Here is an 18,481-nt window from a genome sequence, read left to right on the forward strand (position 1 = left end):
TGGGTGCCGTGGCGCCTTCCCACCGTAACCTGATAGAGGTAATCTTGATGAAAGCAAGATTTGGCCTTGCTGTAAAAAATTGCAATGTTATGCACCTGTCAAAGATCTTCTGCACCCCCTGTGGGGACAGGATGAGTTCTGAGACCGTCTCCTTATAACAGTGGTCAAGGAGGGTTGCCAACCAGTAATCATCCTTCTCTTTTATGCCTTGTATTCTTGGGTCCTTTCGCAGGCTTTGATGCATGAGGTTGCCCATGCGCCTCAAATTTGCAGAGGCTTGAGAAGCAAACTCCTCTGGGTCACTCAGGATGACAGCATCTGGAACTTCCTCCTCCCAGCCACGTACTACTCCCAAGGTTCCTTTGGTTGGAAATCCATCGCTTATACATTGACGCATGTCTTCCTCTTCTTCAAAGCCTATGAAAGTGCCAGAATCCTCCTCCTCATCCTCCTCCCCTCACTCCTTCTGTGTGTTCTGTGACATAGGAATGATGGTGTCTGGGTAAAGTGGGCCTTGAGAGGAAAGGAAGTCCTCCTCTTCCTCCTGCTGCTCTGCCTCCAGTGTACTGTCCATAATGCCATGCAGAGTCTGCTCCAGCAGGAACACAACAGGGATTGTGTCACTGATGCATGCACTGTCACTGCTCACCATCCTTGTGGCCTCCTAAAATGGTGACAATGCAGTGCATGCATCCTTAATGATCAGCCATTGGCGTGGGGAAAAAAAGCAGAGGCGGCCTGAGCCCATTGTCATGCCGTACTGGCACAGGTACTCGTTGACGGCCCTCTGCTGCGTGTATAGCCACTGCAGCATTGCCAAAGTCGAGTTCCACCTGGTGGACATGTTAAAATCAGGCCATTTATGGGTAGGTGGAATTCCCGCTTAGTTTCAGCCAACCGAGCACTGGCTGTGTATGACCGCCTGAAATGGCTACAGACTCTTCTGGCCTATTTTAGTATATCTTGCAACCCTGGGTACGTACTTAGGAAATGCTGCACCACCAAATTGAGGACATGTGTCAGGCATGGCACATATGTCAACTTTCCCTGTCTAAGGGCTGACAGGAGGTTTGAGCCATTATCGGACACCACCATTCCTGGCTCCAGCTCGTGTGCCACCTCTGGGCCTGTCCCTGCAGAGCTGCAAGAATCTCTGCGTCGGTATGGTTCCTGTCCCCTAAAAACACCAGCTGAAGCACTGCATGGCACCTTTTAGCCTGAATAGCCCTTTGAACGCAAAGGGGGTACCTAATGTTCATAGGATAATTCTGCAGAGGAGGGCATGGAGGAGGAGGGGGTAGAGCTAACAGGTCTGGCATCATCTCCACCAGCTGTATGGAGACGTGGGGGCACAAAAAGGTGCAGCACCGAGCCCTGTCCTGCATTCTTTTGAGTTGCAAGCAGCGTTACCCAGTATGCTGTGAACGAAATATACCGTCTCTGCCCATGCTTACTGGACCACGTGTCAGCAGTAAGATGGATTTTATGGCTAACTGCCTTACCCAACGATGCCAGAACATTCCCCTCCACGTGATGTTAGAGAGATGGAACGTAAAAAGTAGTAGCGACTAGGAACCTGCCTTTGTGGTAAAGCACATTGTGTGAATTCACGAAAAGGGGACAGAATCCACTAGGCTGAAAGGCAGAAGTTGGAGAGCCAACAGCTTTTGACAAGCTTGCATTTAGATGCTGGGCATGTGGGTGGCAAGTACTGTATTTTTTTTTCTGCTGCAGCAGATGGGGTCGAGAGATTTGTGGCTACAGTCTACAGCTGGTGGTGTGCTGCTGGCAGATGTGCTGCTAGGACCTGGGACACCCTGTGCTATACCATCATCCCTGTCAGTGGAGGCTGCTGAGAGGTAAGGACTCAGTATAGCAGGGGCCAACTGAAGTGGGTAAGGAGGAGGAGGTGGAGAGACAGATTTGTGCCCCTTTTGTGTGGCTTTTAGGTGCTCTTGCCAACGGGCTGAGTGGTTGGATGTTAAATGCCTTGTTAGGCATGTGGTACCCAAATGGTTGGTGTTTTTGCCATGTTTGATGTGCCTGAGACACAGTTTGCAGATAGCAACAGTGCGATCTGCTGCAGATGTGCTGAAAAAGGCCCATACAGCTGATCTTTGGGGAGTGGGTCGGGAGATAACAGCTGCAGAATGTGATGGAATAGGGTGGCAGCTCTCTACTCTTTCTTGATGTTGGCCTCCTTGGGGTTGTGCCGCTTCACCTTCAGTTTCCTCCTCTGCTCTATCTGGCACCCAAGTCGCATCAGTGACCTCATCATCATCATCATCTCCATCTCCATCTCCTCAATCTTCATCATTACCACTGGAGACAACTTGGCGATACGCTGCAGCTTAGGGAACATGAATGCCAATTTGTCTACCAGTGTTCCTCCCTCTCTCTAGGCTCATGTTCCTGTCATCCTCAACCTCAGAACCAACATCTGAATCCAGTAATGGCTGGGCATCATCAAGGAGCAAGTGGCTAACGCTGTTGTCAAATAACTCAGCTGACTCCTCAATGGCTGATGTTGGGGCTATGGCAGGAATAGATGTGGACAAGGAGGCAGGTTTATCCACTCTGGCAACTGCAGGGGACTGTACACTTGTCTCTGCTTATGTGACAGAGAATGAGGAGGATGAGGAATGTTTAGTAAGCCAGTCCACCACCTCCTCTGCATGCTGTGGCTGGATACCACGGGCAAACTCACTAAACAGAGGAAATTATGCCCTGCCTGAGGAGTGACCACCGCGTCCTCCTTTGCCTGTGAACACATTTGTTGCTGGCCCCCTTACAGTGCCAAGGGAATGTCTGCCACTCCTTGTTGTCCTCCCAGACATTATTGGGATGGAGGGGGCTGTGCTTATAAGCAAAAGTAAAGAAGAAGTTGAAATCTGTACGTAAATGCACTTTAATCAATGTAAGGAGGTGTTTGGTGCACTTTAATTTGAGTACTCAAGCTACACAGGCACACTCCACGGATACACTATAAAATACTGCAATATAATACGCCAAACATACAGTGACGCACAGAACTATATGGCGTTAACTTGCAGTAACGCACGCAAAACGATATAGCATTAAACTGCCAGTAACGCACACAAAACAATATGGAGTTAAACTGGCAGTAACGCATGCAAAACTATATGGCGTTAAACTGGCCATAATGCACACAGAACTATATGGCGTTAAACTGGCAGTAACGAACACAGAACTATATGGCGTTAAACTGTCAGTAATGCACACAGAACTATATGGCGTTAAACTGGCAGTGACGCACAAAACTATAAGATGTTAAACTGGCGGTAATGCACACAGAACTATATGGCGCAAAGTTCAACCCACTAGTTGAGCAGAAAAAATGATCAATGTATGGGGTGACTGTAAATAGAATGGCACTCTCGCCTTGGCGGTGTGGTGTGTTTGTATGTTGCTGTATATACTGTTCCCTTGCAAGGGGAAACAAAAAGTGATGGCTGATTTAAACTAAACAGCGCTAGCCCCAACCTGCTTCTATCAGATAAAAAAAATCTTTTCCGCTTAGACAATAGATACACTGTCAAAAATAACATACATAACCAAGTGACAAACTATAAATTAATAACTTATGTTGTTACATAAAATGGCTAAAAATAGTGACTTGATTTAGATAATAAAGTGACTTGTAATGATATGTGCATATGCAGCAAAACAAAGTGCTTGGTTCTCCGTGCTCCAAAGGTGACTGTAATTCCACCACTGCGTGGTTCCGCACTCACCAGATGGGTTGGACTCCTCTGTCGTATGGCAAGTAGAGTCAACTGTGCTTTAGGTCTCTTAAGGGGGGACCTATCCCTCTGCAGTTTTTGCCGAACACTTCCACTGTATGGGCTGGTGCTTAGAATAGAGGATATGCAGGCATGGAATATATAAACAGAGGTCTCCTCATAACATAAGATCCTTAAAAATCTTTATTCAGCTTACGCATCTTATGATAAAAACTCCTTTAAAAGTATTAAGATAAAAATCTCTGGTAAGAAACGTCCCCATGCATCTATCAGTGTCTATTGAAAATGCTGTCTGCAGACCAGCGTGTGTTCCAATGTCCGTGCTGGCTATGACATATCGGGACTTCAAGCTTGACGCGTTTTGTCATCCAAGTGCGACATAATCAAACGCAGCTGCTTTTGATAATGTCGCACTTTGATAACATTTGCCTGCATATCCTGAATTCTGAGCGCCACTCTAGGAGGCCAGCCCATACAGTGGAAGCGTCCAGCGATAATCGCAGAGGGATAGGTCCCCCCCTTAAGAGACCTAAAGCATAGTTGACTCTTCTTGCCATACGGCAGCGAAGTTCAAGTTCAACCCATCTGGTGAGTGCGGAACCACACAGTGGTGGAATTACAGTCATCTTTGGAGGACAGAGAACCAAGCACTTTATTTTGCTGCATTTGCACATATCATCACAAGTCACTTTATTATCTAAATCAAGTCACTATTATTAGCTATTTATGTAACAATATGAGTTATTAATTTATAGTTTGTCACTTGGTTATGTATGTTATTTTTGACAGTGTATCTATTGTCTAAGCGGAAAAGCTTTTATCTGATAGAAGTGGGGTGGGGCAAGCGCTGTTTAGTTTAAATCAATCAATGTATGGGCTGCCTTAAAAAAGGTTGAGTGGGAGAAAATCTGTATTCAAAGAACACAGGGTATCCCCAAATCTCCCAATAAGAGAGACACGGGAATATGGGAGATTTTTGATGCATCGCACACAATAATAAGCAAAATAACAATATGCTTAAAAGAAACAATATTTATTAGTCCATAGATAAGGTTTGAAAACACTCTAAAAACATATAAACAATGCTGCCAAGTTTGTTTTTTACAACCAGCAGAGCCAAAAGCGGTGATGGGATCAACACATTTCACCCAGATTGGGCTTCTTCGGGATCCACTTGAAGCTCACACAATATATTAACCCAAAATAGCTGATTGTCAGGAATCATGAAACAGATGAGACAGAAAATGCTGTAAAAACCACACCTTTTAATAAAATGGTAAAATGGTACAACTGGTAAACGTAGTCCAAACATAGCCAGGGTTCGGTAGCCAAACAAGGAGAAAATCAGAAAGTGAGAGATCAGCGTAGTCATGGGCAGCAGACAGTATCAGGAACCATAAGGGACGTCAGTCAGGCAAGTCTTCAACAGGAACACAGCAGAGAGTCTCTAGATATGTTGACCAAGGTGAAGGCATTGAAAAAATGAACTAAAATAGCCAGAAGGGGCTGGTTGTGGGCTTGCCTGACGAGCAGGAGACAGCTGAGAAACCTGAACACAGAGAAGGAAGGGCTGAGAGCCCAGCCCTGGCACTGATATAGCAAAAGGTGGATAAAGAATGATGCACAATAATTGTACCCCAAATGGTATCAAGAAAAGTTTTTTTGATGGGAATTTATGTTTAACCAGAAAAGGAGCCCACCTTAAAGGCCACTAGACCAGGGCAAAGTGAGGAAAGGGGATCATGGTCATAGCCTTTGATGGAAATACCACCAGCCATCTACAAGGGTACAGTGCCAGCCCTATATATCACCAAGGAGACAAGAATGGCCACAGACTCGGCCCAAATGACAGCAATAGCAATGGGGCAATTTTGATCTCATCTTCCACATGTTTACTGTGCCCCCCACATGGCTTCTCGCAAACTGCAAATGGCACTTCTTATAGCTTTGTTTCAACAATGGCTGTCTTCTTGCCACTCTTCCATAAAGGCCAGATTTGTGGAGTGATAATAGTTATCCTGTGGACAGAGTCTCCCACATGAGATATGGATCTCTGTAGCTCCTCCAGAGTTACCATGGGCTTCTTGGCTACTTCTCTGATTAAAGCTCTCCTTGCCGGCCTGTCGATTTAGGTGGGCGGCCATGTCTTGGTAGGTTTGCAGTTGTACCATGCTCTTCCCATTTTCAGATGATGAATTGAACAATACTCCTTGAGATGTTCAACACTTGGAATATTTTTTTCTATAACCTAACTCTGCTCTAAATGTCTCCATAACTTTATCCCTGACCTGTCCGATGTGTTCCTTGGCCTTCATGATGCTGTTTGTTCACTTAGGTTCTCTAGCAAACCTCTGAGGGCTTCACAGAACAGCTGTATTTATACTGAGATTAAATACACACAGGGGGACTCTATTTACTAATTAGGTGACTTCTGAAGGCAATTGGTTCCACTAGATTTTAGTGAGGGGTATCAAAGTAAAGGGGGCTGAATATAAATGTACGCTACACTTTTCTGATATTTATTGGTAAATAATTTTGAAAACCATTTATCATTATCTTTCCAAGTCACAATTATGTGCCACTTTGTGTTGGTCTTTTACATAAAATCCCAATAAAATACATTTACCTTTTTTGTGGTAACATGACAAAATGTGAAAAATTTCAAGGGGTATGAATACTTTTTCAAGGCACTTTAAAAGTAGGTTAGACCCATGTCTTCCAAAGTTGATTTGGCATACTAGCATCCAAAGTTCTTATATAACTTTGAGAATTTAGAAGTGAGACATTTCCACTAGAATGCCATTCTGTCCCACTGTTGCAGTGTTTACAGATCTAAATAATGATATCATCTTCATGCTGAAAGAGTGACATTATTATTTTATATTAGGGCTAGGTAGTCAGGGACACAAACTAGTATCCCCACTGGTGTCTCTTAGATATTTTAGAATCTACAGTGCCTTGCAAAAGTATTCACCCCCCCCCCCCCTTGCTTTTTTCGTGTTTTGTTGCCTCACAACCTGGAATTAACATGGATTGTTTGAGAATTTGCATCATTTAATTTACAGAACATGCCCACAACTTTGAAGATGTTTTTTTTTCATTGTGAAGCAAACAAATAGGACAAAATAACAGAAAAAGTCAATGTGCATAACTATTCACCTCTCTAAAATCAATACTTTGTAGAGCCACCTTTTGTGGCTATCACAGCTCCAAGTCATTGTTTGATAAGTCTCTATGAGCTTGCCACATCTTACCACTGGGATTTTTGCCCATTCCTCCTGCTCCAGCTCCTTCAAGTTGGATGGTTTGCGCTTGTGAACAGCAATCTTTAAGTCTGACCACAGATTTTCTATTGGATTGAGGTCTGGGCTTTGACTAGGCCATTCCAACACATTTACATGTTTCCCCTTAAACCATTCAAGTGTTGCTTTAGCAGTGTGTTTGGGGTCATTGTCCTGCTGGAAGGTGAACCTCCGTCCTAGCCTCAAATAACACACAGAATGGTACAGGTTTTGCTCAAGAATATCCCTGTATTTAGCACCATACATCTTTCCCTCAAGTCTGACCAGTTTGTCCCGACTGCTGAAAAACATCCCCATGGTGTTCTTTGGGTGATGTTATGTGTTGGGTTTGCGCCAGACATAGCGTTTTCTTTGATGGCCAAAAAATTCCATTTTAGTCTCATCAGACCAGAGCACCCTCCTCCATACATTTTGGGAGTCTCCCACATGCCTTTTTGCAAAAACTCTAAACGTGCCATTTTGTTTTTTGCTGAAAGTAATGGCTTTCTTATGGCCACCCTGCCATAAAGCCCAACTCTATGGAGCATACAGGCTTATTGACGTCCTATGTACAGATACTCCAGTCTCTGCTGTGGAACTCTGCAGTTCCTCCAGGGTTACATTAGGTCCATGTGCTGCCTCTCTGATTAATGCCCTCCTAGGCCGGTCCGTGAGTTTTGGTGTGCGGCCGTCTCTTGGCAGGTTTTCTGTTGTGCCATGTTCTTTGCATTTGGTTATGATTTGATGGTACTCCTGGGGATTATCAAAGATTTGGATATTTTTTTATAACCTAACCCAGACTTGTACTTCTCAACAATATTGTCCCTTACTTGTTTGGAGAGTTCCTTGGTCTTCATGGCAGTGTTTGGTTAGTGGTGCCTCTTGCTTAGGTGTTGCAGCCTCTGGGGCCTTTCAAAAAGGTTTGTATATGTAATGACAGATCATGTGACACTTAGATTGCACACAGGTAGACATCATTTCACTAATTATGTGACTTCTGAAGGTAATTGGTTGCACCAGAGCTTTTTATGGGCTTCATAACAAAGGGGGTGAATACAAACACACATGCTAATTATCAGTTTATTTCTGAAAAATTGTTTTATGTATACATTTTTCTAATTTTACTTCACCGACTTAGACTATTGTGTTTTGACCCATCACATATAATTCATATTAAAAAAACATTGAACTAAAGGCTGTAATGTAACAAAATAGGTAAAAAGTCAAGGGGGGTGAATACTGTACTGGGCACTGTAGTTGTTAATTTATCCACTGGTGGCCACTCAAAATCAAATTGTTATTTAGTTTATAATTACTTGTATACTATAAGTTAATTATTTTAATGACCTTTCAGTAACTTTGCAAGGCTGTATGAAATGTTTCTTTACGTGTCACAATCTACAGCAACAGTATCATTTTAAGAAAAGCTCCACCTTTTATCGGTAAAAAGCCATCCTTATGCCTCTGTCTAGTGACTTTGCCTACATTGAGATTATGCTATTCGTTTGCTGCAGACAAGAGGAAGCACATCTATTCCACATACCTATTTAATGCAACGTTTTTTTACCAGACTCCCATATTAATCTAGACAATCTATAGTGAACCATGATACCGTCAACGTTATAAGCTCTGGTCTGGAGACACGTGCTCTACACTGTAGCTAAATTTATGCAGGGGCTGACTGTAATAATTTGCGATCTCCAGTAATTACACAACTGAGATGCAGCCTAAAACACTTTATTTATGGCTCCTGGCAAGGTAGACATCAATAGGTAAGGGGGAATTAGTTTTCCTTTTTGTGGTCTCATTCATTGTTTGCAGTTTTTGTGAGGAAGTAGAATAGCTAAATGTCAAAAGTGCAATATTTACACCGGATTGGTCTGACTGAGACTATAGCTATCAAAACACAGAAAAGGAGATTACATATGCAAAGCTGCTTTGTATCCCTAGATATATTATAATACTGTGTTTTATTAGAATATTATGAGATGTGGCCAGGCTATGAACATCCAAGTATTTACATATTCTTTACAAGCACTAAATAAACTTTATACTAAGCCCTTACTAATCTTTGCAGTTACAGCCACTGTGGAGCTACTCATCCCCATTTCTACAACAGAAGCACTGAAGTTGTTAAAGTGGGTTCTCAGCACTTTGCTCTCTCCCCTCATCCTGCGCACATGCTCTGTCTGTACACTAAACATTAGTAGGCTGGCCATTCACACTGGAGCACTTTGTAGCTCAAAGCTACAAAACAACCATCTTTAAAAAACATATTGTTTAAAATGGTGCCTGTTCACACTTCATAGCAAAGGCACCTAAAACTAGATACCTGTCACTCGAAAAAGTACAGGTTTTCTTTTCAGGCAGTTTTAGGCACTTTGGCCCAATAGACTTAAGCCTAGTATGCACTATTAGTCTTTTTTTGTTCAACCCAGCAGGCTGAACGAAAAAAAACTGAAGAGCTTGGTTGGAGCCGCTGTACTAACTATGTGATGTTAGTGTAACGGCTTCCCTGACTTCCAAGGGCCTGAAGGTGACCCCCAGAGCCAGGGAGAACTAAACATTCCTCTTCAGGGTGCAGGTTACTAGGCATAGTGGGTGTGGTGCAAGGTGAGAAGATTGAGCACCAGTCACTTTTTGTAAAAATGAACAAAGAGAGAGTTTTATTTCTCTTAAAAACAACATTGGGGAGAGAGGGTTTAGGACACAGGACATCCTTAGGCAAATGCAATAGCAAATAAGGCAAACTCTGCAGACAAAAATAGAACTAGGCAGACAGCTATACAGAACGAGGGCCTTTAAGCTGAATGCAGCAATCTGTATCTTGTAGCAATCGCTGTCTCCTATGGCAACAAATTTTCTCACAGTAGCCTACTGTAGATCTTCCAGTTTAACTCACAGTAACCCACTGTAGATCTTCCAGCTTAACTCACAGTATCCCACTATAGATCCTTAAGATCCGTCTCTCTCACTAGACTTCTTGGACTCTCAGCCACCCGCTGGATTCCCGAGTTTCACCCACAGCTAACCGCTGTACTTTATCTTCAAGCCTTACTTACAGCTACCTGCTGTACTACTTCAAGCTTTACTCACAGCTACCCACTGCCTTCCTGGATGTGCCTCTACTGAAGCTTTCCCACCACTTCACTATCCCCGGCTAGTGAAGGGGCTGCTCTGGTACTACTTCAGAACTTCATCCTTTTCAAACTTGCCTCCGGTAACAAGAGTGGTCGTCCCTTTGTGGCAACTGATTTTCCTTTACCTCAGACAATGATCAGGCACCCCTCTAACACCTCTGGTTCCGCCCCAGACTTCAGGCTTAACCTTGGCTGCTCCTCCTTTGCGAAACCCTGAACTGCTGGATAGGCCTTAAGTGAACCTAGCAGCCAGCATGCCTCCTGGATAGGCCTCAGGCTTCAGGCCTAGCAACCAGGAGCTTCTCAATGCCAACCCACCAACGCCGCAGCCTCGGGCGGGAAGAACCCCGATCACCTGACTCCTCCCAAATAAATAGCCTATCCATGCATACACAGTGGTTAAAGAACTCCTGATGATTGGCTGAGACAACCTATTTACGCATTACCTGAATTTATGGTAATCCATCATTCTAATGCCAAAAGCAACAGTGCCACTTATTCACAGAAGAGAGAGACTACCCCAAACTCAGACTTAGGACAGGAATCAGTGGATCAACCTACCAATTAGCCAGGCTAGTTACCACCTAGCACAATTAGATTTATTACCAGGGTTCTACAATAGTAAAGCGATCTCCCCCCGCTAAACTATTGTGTTCTGACAGGGAGATGGCCCCCCTGCTATAACAAACCGGTCAGCGCTCTCAGCCATTGGCTTAAAGTGCTGATCGGATGCCGATCGGCAGACCTTTGGTCATCAACCTTTGACAGAAGCCAGCCGAACGGCTGTCAAACCAGCTGCCGTACAGGAAGGCTTCATGTCAGCCAGTTTCTATTAAACCTGCCGATGCTGCCCGATATTCGGCCCGTGAGTACAGCCCTTTAAATAGGAGCTCCTGATAAAGAGCGCAGAATTGCAGGTTAGCATATTTTAAAAGTATATGGGCCAAAAAATGCATGATCTTGCCCCAAAGAAGCTCCTGAAAGCAAACCGCTCCTAAAACACTTAACAAATGTGCAAAAAAAGCACAAAAAAGCCTGAAAAATGACAGGTGCGAATGAGCCCTTAGGCTTAGGGAGAGACAGTAAAAGTAAAACTGAGAAGCTTTAGTAGCAAGGCCTCCTGGACTCAGGATGTTAAAAAACACCAGCGCTACTGCCAGGAAAAAGCAGCGTTAAAAACACGCTGTTAACCGTGTTTTTGAATACTGTAGTGTTTATGGGCGTTTTTTTGTTTGCGTTTTTTGCATTAGTGTTTTTTTGCATTTGTTTCAGTAAAAAAAACACTTCCTTTAATTTAAAAAAGCCTAAAAACACCAAAGGCGGCTAAACGTGGCTTACAGCGTGTAACAGAGTTTAACAGTGTTTATGCGCGTTTTTAATTTTTACAGCTCAATAGCCTCTGCTCCTGGACGCACAGGCTGTCGTTTTTTTCTACTGCCCCTAAATGTTAATGCCTCCAAGCGCCTCTGACAGTTTATGTGTGCATGGACACATAGGCTAACACAGAGGGGCTTTTAGAGGCAGTTAAAAAAAACGTCAGGTGCCCCTAACAGCAGCTGTAAAAACGTCCAGTGTGCATGAGCCCTGAGGATTAATTACTCCAGAGTGGCTGCAGTTAGGGCTTGTTTTAAAATGTATTACATACTTTTTAATAATATTTAAATATTTGCATGCCCATTGTGTGCCTATACATTGTAGTTCTACTTCAAGGCAAAGGAGATTGAGTCACATGTTCCTCCATACTCAGAAGGGTAATTTCTTTCCTTGCAGCAAATATAGAGAGTGTCAAGAAAGCAAAGGAAAGGTAAGTATGTACTGCTGAGAATGGGCACATCTTGCACCGTCAGAGCACAGATTTGTTTTAAAGGTTAAGTTCACCTTTGGAGGCATGGTAAATGTTACACCTATATTTAGGATGTAAAGTGCAACATGCTCCAGCAGTCATTCCCCTTTGACAGTGGGGGGTTTCCTCTTCCCGCATTAGCTGTCACTTTTCAAAACTGGCATGACATTGCATGGCTCCACCTACACTGCTGCGTTATTCATAGCGATCTGTGGATAAATACTCTACGAGTCCCTTCCACCACGGCGGACGGCTTGTAGTTTTTAAATAACTAAGAGGGCACTGGTTCTTCCTCCTCTTTAGTAACTGTCTGCCCATATGAGTGACATTGCATCTACTGATCATGGGAGCAATGCTCTGCAGACTCCTGTGGGAAAAAATAATAAATGCACATTTTTTTTTCTGCATTTATTATTTTTTTCCCAAAAGGTGAACTTTTTAAAGCTGAACTCCAGGTGGATAAAAAAACACAAATTAAAACAGTTCTGTAACAATAATTATACTTTCAAATGATTTTATAATCAAATGCAAGCAAGTAATTACCAGAATTTGACTTGGTATCAACCTCTTGCAGTCCTTTTTATAGTCTGCACAGCAGAGCTCAGAGAGGGGAAGAGAGAAGCAGCACAAGCAGCCAGTCAAATGTGCTGCAGTGCAAGGAATGTACTAACAGAAGGAAAGCGCAAAGTGACAGAGAGCTGGTTTTATCAGTTGTCTGCTTCTCCTTTCACTGTCCAGTCACAGGGTGGGTAATATGCCTGTAAGTAAAAGGGAAACGTCATGGAGAAAGATCAGGTCTCCTGCCCTGACAGGCATTTCTGTGCCACTTATGGAGAGTAACAAAAGCACATTTAAGCCCTTATTATACTCATATTTCAGCTGTCATTTTATATGTCAGTTAGACAATACAAGCTGACCCTGTAGGATGCCATAGGAACACAGACACATTTGTTTCCTTCAGTTATTAGGAACGAAGGCCAACGTTTGCACAAAGAATTCACACAACTCTATTTTTAGCGATCTGTAAATGACCTCTAGTGGTACAAGATGAGACTGGAGAAATTATAACTCTGAGCCAGTGCACATTTACCAAACTATTAAAGTGATATTAAACCCTCAGTTTTTTTCTCAAGCACTTTAAGCAGCTGACTTGCATAAGCAGCTTCTTTACTTTTGCCTTGCCTATGTTCAATCAACTGGCACAACAGGCATATATCAAGAATATGAAATGTTTGGTTTACATATTTTTGGGGGGATATTTCCTTCTGTCCATACTGTCGAAGTATATTTTTTTTGTGAGATCCTGAAGACAGGCATACTAATTTCTAATTTCTCTTTTTTTTTTTTTCTAGGATTTCTCAAGAAAACCTGTCAACCCAATTGATGAGTACATAATGAGTCTAATGACGTATGTGGGATGTGGCATCACCTCCTTGTTTCTAGGGGTCACTCTTGTTACTTATGGAATGTTTAAGTGAGTTTTATGTCATCAAAATCTATTGAACATAAGTTTCTCACATTTTCATATTTTCTCCTATTTATTTATCTTTCTTATGATAGCTAGCTCTGGTGTATGAAATGTTTTAATGAGTTTTATGCCATAAAAATGTATTGAAAATAAGTCTCCCATATTTTCTCATACGTATTTATCTCTCCTATGATAGCTATCTTTTGTGACTTTATCTCACTTCTGTAACATATGGAATGTCTCATATGTTATATATTATAGTATAAAAAGATATTAAAAATTAGTTTCTCACATTCTCAGATTTTCCTATACTTATTATCTAGTGTTAAAGAACAAGTCTGCTTAAAAAATATGTAGAAAAATTAAAACAGTAAATGAGATTCTTGTTCCCAATATACCTTGGTATTACTCTATTTGATCGGCACATTCACTGGAGACAAACATAATTGTGTGCAGGGCTTAAAGTAAAACTAAAGGTAATTAAAAAATAAATAAATAAATATACTCATCTGCTCTGAGCAATGGTTTTGCACAAACGTACAGGAGGCTTCCGCAAGCACTCCTTTAAAGAGAATCTTTCTCTGAGTCTGCAGTCAATGAGTATGGCAAACGTGATCTACTTCTCCAGCTCAGTGGGTATATCTCGGGCTACTATCTCATCCTTGATGGTATCCAGGAGACTATGAGAAAAAGCAGCCATGAGGGCCTCATTGTTCCACGCAACCTCTGCTGCCAGAGTACGGAATTCAATGGCGTAGTCGGCAACAGTTCTCGTACTCTGTTTGATGGACCTGAGGCACTTGGCAGCAGAAGTGGAGCGTGCGGGAACGTCAAATACCCTTTAAAGGAAGCCACAAACTCAGGGTAACTCAAGACAACAGGTTTTTGCGTCTCCCACAGAGGGTTTGCTCAGGCCAAGGCTCTCTCAGAAAGCAAAGATATCACAAAACCTACTTTGCTTCTGTCCGTGGGAAACGCCTGGGGCAGCATCTCAAAGTATATCTCAACCTGGTTGGGAAAACCTCTGCATTGGACTGGATCACCCCCAAATCGCTGGGGAAGCGGAGCGGAACCAGACATACCTCTTATAGAGGTAATACTTGAGGCAGGTGCCTGCACAGAGACTGGAGCAGCAGCAGGGTCGGCCTGCAACATAGGTTGTACCGGGAGATTCCAGGTGAGCTGTGTGACTCAGGAGCGTTTGTAACGCCATGGCAAACTGATCCATGCAGTGATCCAGTTCATCCAGAGGGTTACTACTTGTTTTTATTAAATATATGATTTATACTGCACTCAGTCTGGCGCCCATCTGTTCCCATTTCTTTTTTTTTTTTTTTTTTTAAATTCTTTATTTACAAAGAGGCATGCAAACAGCAATATACAAACATCAATAGAACGGGCACATCAATTCTCCACATTTTACATACAGTTCTACTGATTAATCCTTACTGACTAGCAATATAACCTGATAACGTGTATACTCCTATTCAATTTCACCCTAGTTGACCGGTTTACAGTTCAAGGAGGCCCGCTGTGCCAGGTTTACTATTACGTATTACCTCTTGTTGTATTTTCTTTTCTTAATTTTCTATGTTCTCCCTCCTTTTCCTTTATCCGCATACCGTAGTATGCGAACAAAGAAAGACTAAGAACGGAAAAAGAAGGAGACAAGGAAAGTATAGAGAGCGAGGGGAAGAGGGATGAGAAAGAGAGATAAGAGAGCGAGAGGGAAAGAAAGGAAAGGAAAAAAAAAAAAAAAAAAAAAAGGGGGGGGGGGGCGGGGGAAGTGGGAGAGCCCCCCCTCTCCAGCCACACCCGCAGTGTCTCCACCTTCAATTTCTCCAACTTACTAAATATCTAGGCCGCCAGCCTTGCATACTCTTCTGAGTAGAAAAACTGGAGCCAATAATACCACTTCTTAGAGAACTGTTCACTACGTCCCTGGTCAATGGCCACAAGGTCCTCCATTTTGTGGATATCAACTATCTTTTTCAACCATACCGCAATACCCGGGGGCTCCGTCTTTTTCCAGAATAGGGGAATACAACTTTTCGCCGCCGTAATCAATGAGGGCAGGATTGATTTCCTGTATGCTTTGCTTGGTATTTCATGATGGTGTAATAAAAAGAATTCGGGGGTCCTGGGCAGCTCCCTATCTGTAAACTTCTGTGTGATCCGGTGTACTTCTGACCAAAAAGGTGCAAGAAGCCTACAAGACCAGAATATGTGAAGAAGAGAGCCCTCTTCCTCCCCACACCTCCAACAAATATCCGTGCTCTGAGGAAACATCCGATGCACTCTGTCTGGTGTGAAATACCAATGTGATAGGACCTTGAACCCCGCTTCCTGTTGGGCCGCACAGATCGAAGTCTTATAGGTAAAGAGAAATATTCTCTCTGCCTGTCTCTCATTTAGCTTTATTCCCAAGACACGTTCCCACTTAGCCAGATAAGGAGGTCTAAATCCCTCGGGGGGTGAGATGAGGAGCTGGTAAGTTAATGAAATGGCATGGCGCAACGGCTCCTGCTCCGAACAAAGAAGTTCGAATGCTGTCAATGCTCGCAAGAAAGGTGCCGGTGAGGGCTGTGCTCTAAGAAAATGCGCTAATTGGACCTTTTGCCAAAAAGAAAGACTCGCCAGGAGGGGATCATCCATTAGTTCCTCCCTGGTCATCCATTTCCCATTCCTAATGAAGTGACGGAGCTGCGATCTGTTACACCCCTTAAGAGCTTGGAATCTGGATTCGTTCACTCCTGGGCTAAAGGCAGGGTTATCCGTTACTGGGGTTAGCGGTGAGGGAGCGGGCACAATCGAGTGTTCTCTAAATATTTTTTGGGCCATTTGCCACGTCTCACCCACTGTAGGATGATCCGTTATGCGGACTGGTAGATTCTGCTGACACCACGGCAGTCCCTCTAGCTCCATACCCGTCAAGCACTTCTCAATTTGAATCCATTGTTTTAGTGTCCCATGGCGACACCAGTCGATTATTCTTGTCAAATGGCAGGCTGAATGATAGAGAGCCACATCTGGAAGAGCAATTCCACCGAGCATTTTTGGCAACCGTAGGATTGATTGAGCGAGCCGCGGGGGCTTTCTGGCCCAAATAAACAGGGTCAACTCCCTATTTGCTGCTCTTAGGAAAGCCTTTGGGATCCTAATGGGTAGAGTCTGGAGATAGTATAGAATGCGGGGCATAACATTCATTTTTACTATGCTACATCTACCAAACCAGGAGAACAAACCCGATTGCCACTTCTGCAGATCTTTTTTAATGTCTCTCAGCAAGGGGGGAAAATTAAAAGTGAATACGTCTTCCACCTTCTTTGGTAGACGGATGCCCAGGTATTTGATACTGGAATCCGCCCACTTAAAGGGAAAGTCTGCTTGCAATCTGTTCCCATTTCAATATTTTGTGCAGCCACCATTATTTTCCAGCACTGCCTTAACCCTCTTGGGCATGGAGTTCACCAGAGATTCACAGGTTGCCATTGGAGTCCTCTTCTCCTCCTCCATGACGACATCACAGAGCTGGTGAATGTTAGAGACCTTGCGCTCCTCCACCTTCCATTTGAGGATGCCCAATAGGGGTTAGGTCTGGAGACATGCTTGGCCAGTTCATCACCTTTACACTCAGCTTCTTTAGCAAGGCAGTGGTCGACTTGGAGGTGTGTTTGGGGTTGTTATCATGTTGGAATTCTGCCCTGCAGCCCAGTCTAAGAAGGGAGGTGATCATGCTCTGCTTCAGTGTGTCACAGTACATGTTGGCATTCATGGTTCCCTCAATGAACTGTAGCTCTCCAGTGCTGGCAGCACTCACACAGCCCCAGACCATGACACTCCCATCACCATGCTTGACTGTAGGCAAGACACACTTGTCTTTGTACTCCTCACCTGGTTGCCGCAACACACGCTCGACACCATCTGAACCAAATATGTTTATCTTGGTCTTATCAGACCACAGGACATGGTTCCAGTAATCCATGTCCTTAGTCTGTTTGTCTTCAGCAAACTCTTTGTGGGCTTTCTTACGCATCATCTTTAGAAGAGGCTTTCTTCTGGGACGACAGCCATGCAGACCAATTGATGCAGTGTGCGGCGTATGGTCTGAGTACTGACAGGCTGACCCCATCCCTTCGACCTCTGCAGCAATGCTGGCAGCACTCATACGTCTATTTCCCAAAGACAACCTCTGGATATGACGGTGAGCACGTGCACTCAACCCCTTTGGTCGACCATGACGAGGCGTGTTCTGAGTGGAACCTATCCTGTTAAACCGCTATATGGTCTTGGCCGCCGTGCTGCAGCTCAGTTTCAGGGTCTTGGCAATCTTCTTGATGCCTAGGCCATCTTTATGTAGAGCAACAATTCTTTTTTTCAGATCCTCAGAGAATTCTTTGCCATGAGGTGCCATGTTGAACTTTCAGTGATCAGTATGAGATAGTTAGAGAGATAACACCAAATTTAACACACCTGCTCCCCATTCACACCTGAGACCTTGTAACACTAATGAGTCAAATGACATCGGGGAGGGAAAATCAATAATTGAGCCCAATTTGGACATTTTCACTTAGGGGTGTACTCACATTTGTTGCCAGCGGTTTTTAATGGCTGTGTGTTGCGTTATTTTGAGGGGACAGCAAATTTACACTGTTATACAAGCTATACACTCACTACTTTACATTGTAGCAAAGTGTAATTTCTTCAGTGTTGCCACATGAAAAGATATAATAAAATATTTACAAAAATGTGAGGGGTGTACACACTTTTGTGAAATACTGTATGTGCCCAGCTCAAATTTCATGAATCGGGTTTACATCCACTTTAACCAGTAGCCTACCGCCCACCGTCATATGACGGCGGGACGGTAAGCCTCTTGTTCTGGGTGGACGTCATATGACGTGAGCCCGTTTAAACAGGGCATGCTCGTGATCGTGAGCGCGCAGCCCTGTACTGTCGGTGGTGGCGTGTCACTGAGACACCGC

The sequence above is a fragment of the Aquarana catesbeiana genome, linkage group LG09 (assembly GCF_042186555.1).
Source record: "Aquarana catesbeiana isolate 2022-GZ linkage group LG09, ASM4218655v1, whole genome shotgun sequence".
NCBI lineage: Eukaryota > Metazoa > Chordata > Amphibia > Anura > Ranidae > Aquarana > Aquarana catesbeiana.